At 44.3% G+C, this 10,181-nt stretch overlaps 1 long non-coding RNA gene across 1 annotated transcript in view; it reads left to right on the top strand.

Moving 5' to 3' along the window:
• The first annotated feature begins 468 nt into the window (after window positions 1-468).
• The window catches only part of LOC132649776 (uncharacterized), a 50,932-nt gene continuing 41,219 nt past the window's right edge, over window positions 469-10,181 (top strand). The window contains exon 1 of the long non-coding RNA XR_009588299.1: window positions 469-528. This is a non-coding gene — a long non-coding RNA (uncharacterized LOC132649776). The remainder of the gene's footprint in view (window positions 529-10,181) is intronic.

The raw sequence follows: 10,181 nt of genomic DNA, 5'->3' as shown, positions 1-10,181 counted from the left end.
GGACAAGTTCTACCAACAGCTCAGGGAACGTGTTTGCCGGGCTATTTTCCTCCCACTGAATCAGCGGGGGAATAGCTGGGGTTTGTTCCTGTTTGGGCCTCAAGGGGGAACAAAGTTAGACATAACCATGGCAACTAGCGGGCAATTAATGCCAATCAGGGCTGCTAATCACTGGGTTAGAATTTCCTTGCAGGAAGTTTTTTTGTGAACTTCATTAGCAGTGAATCTCAGGGCACCGTGGAGGCAGAAGTCCCACCATTGGGGGAGAGTGTTTGTATCATCCTGGAACTACGATGCTGGTGGCAGTGTTTGGGGAGAAAGTGTTCAGTGAGAAGCCTGGGCTCAGGTCCTGGCCTGGCTGCCCAGCCTGTGTGATCTTGAGCAAGTCCTGTCCCTCCTGGCTCCTCAGAGTCTCCATGTGGGAGTGGTCAGGACCTTAGTGCTGCCCGGAATTCTAATGAGGGTACAGTTGAACTTACCAAATGCACAGTCATGTCCTGGATGATAGTTCTGTCTGTGAAGGACCAGGTAAGATCATGATGAAGTTGGAAATTTCCCACCATGTAGTATTCTTCTTTAAAAGATTATTTCAATTAAGTACTTATTTTTGAGACAGAGCATTGTGTAGTCAGCAGCCCAGGCCATAAACTCATCAAAAAGCTATTTGTGCTGTATATGGGCCTGGTGGTGCACACCCTTGATATTAGCATCCAGGTTGTAAGGGCTGGTGGATCTCTGTGAGTTCAAGGCCAGCTAGGGCTACATAGTCAGATCATCTCTCAGACATACATTGTGGAAAGATTTATTGAAGTCTATTGCAATAGAAGTCAAGTTGATTACAGGAGGAAAGAGAAAGAGACTGAGTTTAACTCCTAATACATAGACGTGTGTGTGTCTGTGTGTGTGTGTGTGTGTGTCCTGGAGATTTTGTTCCTGCTAGAATTCTAAGTGACTCAAGAGGGAAGATTAAGGACAATCACTTATCCTTTGAGCCTTCTGCCAAAGTGCAGACACAAAATGAAGCCAGGGATGGGCAGCCTCCATCCTGCTTTAATTACCTCGAGGGTTCGAATGAGGAGTCAAGGCCTTTTGCAAAAGTGGCTTTTAAGTGCATATCTAAGCTATAGTGAGTGTCAAGCAGAATCAAATGGTTGCACCCCCGGCTGGTGCCTAGAGAGCTGGGGAATTGACTGCTGATGTGGAAGACTCCCCACATTTGGTATCAGAAGTATTTTGTGTAAAGAGAGATCCTGGCGTGAGACTGACTGGATTCCAGGGTCTGTACCTACTGCACTGTTTCTTTATTCATCTGCCGATGGAGCCGGGCTATTTCTGTATTCGGTTGCTCGGAATAATGCTGACAAGAACATAGGTGTGTGAACAGCTGTTTAATTCCTGGCTTTCTTTTGGTTGCCAGCTGTGGGGTTGCTGGATCTCTCTGTAATTGTTTGTTTGTTTGTTTGTTTGTTTTCTGAGACAGGGTTTCTATGTGTAGCCTTGGTTGTTTCCGAACTTACTCTGTAGACCAGGCTGGCCTCAAATTCTAAGTGAGCTCTGCCTGTCTCTGCCTCCCAAGTGCTGGGATTAAAGGCATGCTCCACCGCTGCCCAGTGCTAATTTTATATTAAGCTTTTTTCAGGATTTGGAGGATTATTTTCCATAGTGGTTTGTATCATTATAGCTCCTATAGCAAAGAAGGAAAGTTTCTAGTTTCTCCACGATCTCATCAACACCTGCTGTTCTAATTTTTAAGAATAACGGCCCACTGACTGGGTGTGCAGTGACACCCTTATTTTTTTGTTTGTTTGTTTTAATCTGTGTGTGTGTAGTCTGCATCACGTTTTGCACCGCAGGTGTGCCTAGTGCTTCCAAGGGCCAGAAGAGGGGGGCAGATTCTTTGGAGTTAGAGTTCCAGGCAGCTCTGAGTCACTGGGTGAGAGCTGAGAACCAAATCCAGGTCCTCTGCAAGAGCAGCCAGCAGCCTTAACTATGGAGCCATCCTGCAGCCCTCTGGTGGTGGGTTTGGTTTGCTTTTCCCTAGCCACAATGGGAGGTGAGCATCATTTCACGCGCTCACTGGCCCATTGCCCTGCACCTGCTTCGGAGTAACACCAGTTCAACTTCTTAGCGCTCCGGTTGCTTACTTAAATCAGAAATGTTTTTCTTAGTGTTGGATATACACTTTTTATTTAATTTGAATTACTATTGTGTCTGTATGGTGTGGGAGTGTGGGTATGTGTGTTGGAGGTCAGAGGACAACTTCCAGGAGCTGGCTCTCTCCTTCCTCCTTTAGTGGGTTCTGGGGATTGAATTTCAGTCATCAGGCTTGCACTGCAAGCACTTTAGATGTGAGCTTTCTTGATGCCCTTCTTCCATTTAAAGACAGAACAACAAAAACAGGGACTGATGAGATAGCCCAGTGAGGCAAAGTTGAGCAAGCCTGATGACTTGGGTTTCATCCCTGGAACCCATGATGAAAGGAAAGAACCGAATCCTGAAACTTGTCCTCTGACACCCAGGTACACACCTGGGAATGCATGCATATCACACACACACCCAATAATAATAAAGAATTTTCATACTTTTAAAAATAATTCTTTTTCATTCTTCCTTGATTTTATGCATTATTGTTGCTTATATTTTTTGTTATTTTGAGTATATAATTATCAATTATTATTAACTACGATTAATAATTATATCAATAATATGATTACATTTCTCTCTACCCTTTCCTTCCTTCAAATACTCCCATATAACCTTTCCTGCTCTCCATCAAATTTATGGTCTCTTTATTCATTGATTTTTGCATGCATATATATGCGCACACACACATATATTCCTAAATACAATCTGCTCAGTCTGTCTAATGTTATTTGGGTGTGTTTTTTTAGGGTTGACCGTCTGGCATTGATCAGTTTTGAGACAGAGTCTCCTCTTGTAAGGCCAGGTTGGCTTTCTAGTCCTCATCCTTCTGCATCAGACTCCTAAGGCTGGGCTTCCAAGTGGATGATCCCATACCTGGCTTTACTTTCTTGGCTACACTTGGTATTATTCTCCTTTAAACATGTCTTCCTATTTCAGCACATCTGCTTCAACAGTGAGTAATGTCCATCAGGACTCTATGAGGATGTCAGTTGCTCTCTGTGCAGATGGGACAGGTTGGTAGGTGGAGTCCAAGGTGGGGCCTTTGCTGGTCTGAGAGTGCTATGTAGAGAGACCAGGTATAATTTGGACTCAGCTAGGCTCTCCTGCCTGTTACCTTCCTGCATGGTCCCTGCTTTGATACTGTTTCCTCAGTACCACCTGGCAGTACCTGTGGGTGGGGCTCTGCCTCCACCTGTTTTTGCCAGATCCCAGAAGGGCCCCTGCTTTTACTTGCTATTGTTGTACATTCTAGATGTAGCACCTTCCCCAGGCAAGGCAGGCCGTGACCAAACAAAGGCTCAAAGAAACAAGGGCCAGACTAGAGTTAAGAGCGCTCTGCCTCCCTGGACTGGAGAGGTGGCTCAGTGATTAAAAACACTCATTGCTCTTCTAGAGGACCCAGGTTTGGTTCCCACACGACGGCTATAGAATGTCTGTAACTTCAGTTCCATAGGCTGTAATGCCCTCCTCTGGCCTTTGTGGCCACTACAGGCACATGGTGCTTAGACACAACTTCAGGCAAAACACCCACACACATAAAATAAAAGGAAATAATTCTTTTTTTTGAAATTAATATTATTTTTAATAATAAATACATAAAAATTAAAAAGTATAAAATGGTACACAAAACACTTATTTTTGAAAGCATATGCATAAATGTAATGACTTTGTGATTCTTTTTTTTAGTTACTTTTTTAAATTTTTACTGTTGATCACAGGTTATTTACTTTGTATCCCAGCCGTAGCCCCATTCCTCACTCCCTCCCAATCCCACCCTCCCTCCCTCATCTTCTCCCTGCCCCTTTCCAAGTCCACTAACAGGGGAGGACCTCCTCCCCCTCTATCTGACCCTAGCTTATCAAGTCCCCTCAGGACTGGCTGCAATGTCCTCTTCTGTGGCCTAGCCAGGCTGCTCTTCCCTCGTGGGAGGGGAGTGGAAGAGCTCGCTGTTGAGTTCATGTCGGAAATTGTCCCTGTTCCCCTTATTAGAGAACCCGTTTGGACACTGAGCCTACCATGGGCTATATCCGAGCAGGGGTTCTAGGTTATATCCACACATGGTCCTTGGTTGGAGAAACAGTCTCGTGAAAGACCCCTGTGCCCTGGTATATTTGGTCCTTGTGGCGCTCCTGTACTCTCCAGGTCTTACTAACACCCCCTTCTTTCATATGATTTCCTGCACTCTGCCGATGGTTTGGTTATGAGTCTTAGTATCTGCTTTGATACACTGCTAGGTAGAGTCTTTCAGAGGCTGCCTGTGGTAGAAAATTCTCAATAGAGGAATATCAAATGGCAGAGAAGCACTTAAAAGAAATGCTCAACATCCTTAGTCATCGGGGAATTGCAAATCAAAATGACTCTGAGATTTCACCTTACACTCATCAGAATGGCTAAGATCAAAAACTCAAGTGACAACACATGCTGGAAAGGATGCGGAGAAAGGGGAACCCTCCTCCATTGCTGGTGGGAATGCAAACTTGTACAACCACTTTGAAAATCAATCTGGTGCTTTCTCAGACAAATAGGAATAGCGATTCCTCAAGATCCAGCTATACCACTCCTAGGCATATATCCAAAAGATGCTCAAGTACACAACAAGGACATTTGCTCAACCATGTTTATAGCAGCTTAATTCGTAATAGCCAGAATCTGGAAACAACCCAGATGCCCCTCAGTTGAGGAATGGATACAGAAATTGTGGTACTTTTACACAATGATATACTTACTCAGCAATTAAAAATGAGGAAATTGTGAAATTTGCAGGCAAACAGTGGGACCTAGAAATGATCATCCTGAGTGAGGTATCCCAAAATTAAAAAAAAAGCAGAAGGACACACATGGTATACACTCACTTATACAGACCTATAAGATAGGATAAATATACTGAAATCTATACACCTAAAGAAGATAAAACAAGAAAGAGAAGTCAGGGTAAGATGACCAATCCTCATTTAGAAAGACAAATGGGATGGACATTGGATGTAGGAGAAAAATAACAGGAAATAATTCTTAAAACAAAACAACAACAAAAACTAACTGCTCCTTTGCCTTCTCCTTGAAGTTTCTCATTGGTTATCCTTTAAGCTGCAGCATCCTAGGCCACCACCCCACCATCAGAGCTGAAACCACAGCCAGCATCCATGGTAACACACTTCCGTGCTGGTCTCTCACAGATGGCACAGAGGTAACACACCTTAGTGCTGCTATCCTGCCATTTACACGGTTGTATATTCCAGACTCTCCAGCACAGGCTTGGTGGTTCTCCTAAGATTTCCAGAAAGATCTACTGACTGTTCAGTGGAAAATTACCTGTGGATTATATTTGAATTTTCTGCCCTCAGAAAGCTTACTTCGATGTCTCCTATCAGCCTTGGCTATTGTTCATGCATGCGTGCATGGGTGTGTGTGTGTATGCATGTGTCGGTACATGTGCACCTGTGTGTAGGTGTGCCAGAGGTCCTCAGGATATCCTAGTCTCTCACTGGCCTGGGCTTACCAGGTAAGTTAGGCTGTTTGCCAAGCACACCTCAGGGATCCATCTGTCTCTTCCTCCCCAGGGCTAGGATTACAAGCTTGCCACCACTCCAGTTTTTCTTTGCTTTTTTTTTTTTTTTTTTTTTTTTTTTTAAATGTGGGCTCTAGGGATCAAACTCAAGCCCTCAGGCTTGTGTAGCAAGCACCCTGTGAATGGAACCACATCGTCTTGGTCAAGCCTGTTCTCCGAGACTCTGACTGAGACCTGGCCTCTGACCCCACCAGAGCCAGCCTTCTGCTTCACTTTTGCTTTTAGTTGTTGGCCTAAGGTTTTCTCTTTCGCTGACATTTCTCCTGTTGCTTTTGAGGGGGACTTCACCAGGTGGCGACTGCCTGCATCCCTCAGCGTCCTTCCTGTTGGCACTCAGGGTTATGTTGCCAGTGGTCCAGGGCAACATTTTCATGCTGCCACTTCCTTCGCTCTGTTTAATCAAAGCCTCACTTCCGCTTACCTTTTCCTGTGACTGACCCCGAGACCCAGCTACTCTTAATGGGCATTTCGGCTTCAATCAAGAAGGAAATTTGTTAATTGTGGGACTGAGTGAGACAATGCTGTTCTAATGCAGGAGCACTTGTGCCAGCTTAATTATTCATGCTCCTTGGGGCTATTTTTAAAAGTATAGTCTGTAGGCAGTGGGTAATTATACACCGGTAGATGTTTCAAGCCTTTAAAAATGTCTTATTTTCTAATTCTAGGTATCTGGTTAGGGTAATGGGCATTTTTATTCATATGCATTGAAAAAGCCAAGTATTTGCAAAAAAAATTTAAATATGGTATTGAAGTCATAGCTGCCGCAGCTTATAATTACTGGCTATGATAGCACCAGTAATATCCCTCCTGCTGAAGTCTGAGTCTGACCCTAGGGTAGAGCCAGCAGGGGAAGTGGGGAGTGAGGATTTGTGGCTAAAGAGCTTGGTTTATGTCCTGGCCATGTCCATTACCATAGGCCTTGCCAACCAAGGCTTGCGACTTTCTATTGTCTACTTTCCTCTGAATAAACCTTCCTCTCCTTTCCCTCCCCTCCCTTCCCTTCCTTTCCCCACTCTTCCACTTTCCTCTTCTTTTGAGGTAGGAAAGAGGCATCAAAAATAATATGGGGGAAAAAAAAAACTAGTGTCATAAGAGGGCTGGGAACACTTCTGACCATGGGTTCCATGTAATAAAAAAGTACAGGAAGAACAAAGCTCTATCTCCAAAGGCTGTTGGCAATGACCTAAAAGGACAGAGACTCCTGGCCCAGCTCTGTGAGCCTCAGACCTTTTCCAGCCCTCTGGCCTACTTCCATTGTCGTGTTTTTCTCTTTAAAAAAATCCGTGTGTGTGTGTGTGTGTGTGTGTGTGTGTGTGTGCGCGCGCGCACATTATACACACATGTGTATAGTATTTCTCTTTGTGAATTAACTTCTAATTTCTATCATTATCCATGTGTCCCTAATCTAGAGTTTTGTTCTGGTACACAAGAACCTTGACATCTCAGTGGGTATGCTATTGACTCTGATCCATGCCTATAATTTTTCCTTCATCCTTTTCTTTCTCTTTCCTCTCTTTTTCCTCACTCTCTTTTCCTTTACTTGGTTCCTTTCTTACCTCCCTCTTTTCCTCAATACCTTCCTATTACATATTTATTTATTCAATTATGTGTATGTGTGTCATTATATGCTGTGTGCCGCATTTGTGTGTGTGTGTGTGTGTGTGTGTGTGTGTGTGGTGTATGCCCATAGAAGCCTGATGTGGGTTCTGGAAATCAAACTCTGGTCCCTTGGAAGAGCAATAAATCCTCTTAACCACCAAGCTATGCTTTCAACTCTACCTTTTGTTTGTTTCCATACAAGATCTCACTCTATAGCTCAGGATAGAGGCCTGGTGTTCATTATGTAGCCCAGGCTGGCCTCCAACTTGTGTCATCTTCCTGCCTTAGCTAAACTCCTCAAGTGCTGGGATTCAATTTTGTAGTAGGATTGTCAAAATCATGTGTGCTACTCTTTGATTGAAGTGGATCAATCACGATCAGGGAAGTCATTCATTGTGTTAATCTTAACACCATCAATAACCTGGGGATGTCTTTTCTCTCTATATATATATATCCCATAACATACAATAAAGAATAATCTTTAAAAATAGAAGCAGGGATATTTCTAATGCAGATTGCCACAATGGAGATAGATTGGTGAGATGGGACTTTGGAGAAACTCAGCCTCTGCAGATGTCCCCCGAAAAGAGAGAATGTGGGGCTCTCTCAGCAGGAAGAGGACTTGCCTGCTGCGGCTTTACAAGGGCTACGTTTATATTGTCCCAGTTAAAGGGAAGAGGCACGGAGAAGTTGAGAACTGCATGTCCAGGAGACCTTCTCTGAGGCACAGTGCTCTGGCCAAGGTTTTCCCCAGCAGCATGTAGGAAACTGGTCCGCAGCATAGGCTCTCCTCCATCGCAGGATCCAGGCTCACTCGGCCTGCCTCACATCCTGTCTGGAGAATGCACCTCGTAGGACAAAGGGGGTGTGCAGTACAGTATCAGGATGGAGCCTCCTGAGTGGGAGTGTGCAGGATGACTCACCAGAGACAAATAATAAGCTGCCATTTGAATCTGTCTGCTGTTCAAACCCCTCCCCTCCTCGTTTGGGACAGGGTCTTCCCCGAGCTGGTCTCAAACTCACAAACCTTGTCTTCGCCTCAGTGCGGGCATTATGGTTTTGTGCCATTGCACCTGCATATGTCTGTCTGTCTCATGGGTCTGCAAATAAGGCAAGTGAGAGGTTATACCCTATTACCTCAAAAACAGGAAGACACGTTACTTTTAAAGGAATGATAATTCAAACTAAGATTTCTCTTCCTCTTCTCCCTTTATATACATGCACACACACATACACACCCACACAATTAAAAATAAATATTTAAAAGGAAGGGATGGAGGAAACGAGGGGGAGAAAAGAAGGAGGGAGGAGGAAGAAAGGAAAGAAGGAAGGAAAGATTCCTTTTTTTGGATTCAGAGTCCATAGGCCACCCACTGAGATACCCAGGTACTTGTATCCCAGAACAAAACACTAGCCTAGCAACACATGGATAATGAGGCAAATGAAAGGTAACTAAGGGAGAGGAATACTCCACACAGAGCTGTGCAGTCCCCCACAAATAGGGATATTTTTCATTACCTTTTAAAGTTTGAACTATAAGCACATTTATTATGCAAGCCAGACAGTGACTTCTGTGCCCTCTGACTTTGCTTTTCCACAGACGAAATTCCATCTTGGAATTTTGCTAGGATGTAGCCCTCTGCTCTACCATACTAGCCAGGGCTTGACCATAATACCAGCCAGAAGCTGGCCCTCCTGGAACTGCTCCCCCCCCAAATACTGCTGCCTCTGGTACTCTTTCCCTTTTATCATACTTTTTTTTTTTCAAATTTTCTTTTTCCTCTCATTTGTGTGTGTGTTGAAGTCTCTTTCCCCACAGAGTCAACCCAGCACCCTTCTGGTGGCCCAGTGACCATGCACAGTGAGACCCATGCCACTTTCCATAGGGGCGTGCTGTCAATGAGCATGCTGTGGTGTCTCACTCAGGACTTGCCGCAGACTCCCTAGCTCCGTATTGATGCTTTGCATACAGCACCAATGATCCTTTGTTTTCTGTGAATGCTACACTCAGAGCCCTGGGGGAAGTCCCCCACATCCGGTCTCAGGCATGGTGCTTTACATTGCCTCTTCAAATGTGCGCATGAAGCAGGAGCCAATCATAGTCTTGTCACCAGGCATCCCAGCTCATACTTCCAATTCTCCCGGTAAGGCTGTCTCTGGCCCCCAGTCTTGTGGCACTTGCTCCATTTGTTCTGGGGAAAGCCCATCACCCCAGGCTGACTAGAAAGAGAAGATATACATTTTCATGTGTCACGTTAAATAAATAATAAAAAAAAAAAAAACAGGAAAGCAAGTCTGTATTTTTCCAATTGCAAAAGTAAGTGGATTTACAAGGACCCTGGCCCGTAGGCATGCTGGTGAGTTTTTTTATGTTGTGGTAGTGCTACCTTCATACCCTTACTAGCCATACCCATACAGAATATATATATATATATATATATATATATATATATATATATATATATGTCACTTCCATTTACTCAATGCAAATGGTGATTAAAGCACTGAATTTACAAGGTCACATTGCTAGTGGGGGTGGGGGGGTCCTTGGGCAGACCTGGCCACATCTTGTAACTGCTTTCCCACTTGATCTATGACAGCAGTTCCCCACCTGTGGGTTGTGACCCCTCAGGGGTTGAGTATAGATACCCAGCGCATCATTCATTTATATGATGATTCATAACAACGGCAACATTATAGTCATGGAAGTAGCAATGATCCAATTTTTAGGGTTGGGGGGCATCACAACATGAAGAACTGTGTTAAAGGGTCACAGTGTTAGGAAGGTTGAGAGCACTGACCTGGCATCCAGTCCTTATTTCTACACATGGTATTTGCATCATCATATTGGGCCCATCCTAAGGAAGGAAGC

The sequence above is a fragment of the Meriones unguiculatus genome, chromosome 1 (genome assembly GCF_030254825.1).
Source record: "Meriones unguiculatus strain TT.TT164.6M chromosome 1, Bangor_MerUng_6.1, whole genome shotgun sequence".
NCBI lineage: Eukaryota > Metazoa > Chordata > Mammalia > Rodentia > Muridae > Meriones > Meriones unguiculatus.
The sequence above is the reverse complement of the archived record's forward strand: the minus strand, read 5'-3'. Positions and strand labels throughout refer to the sequence as shown.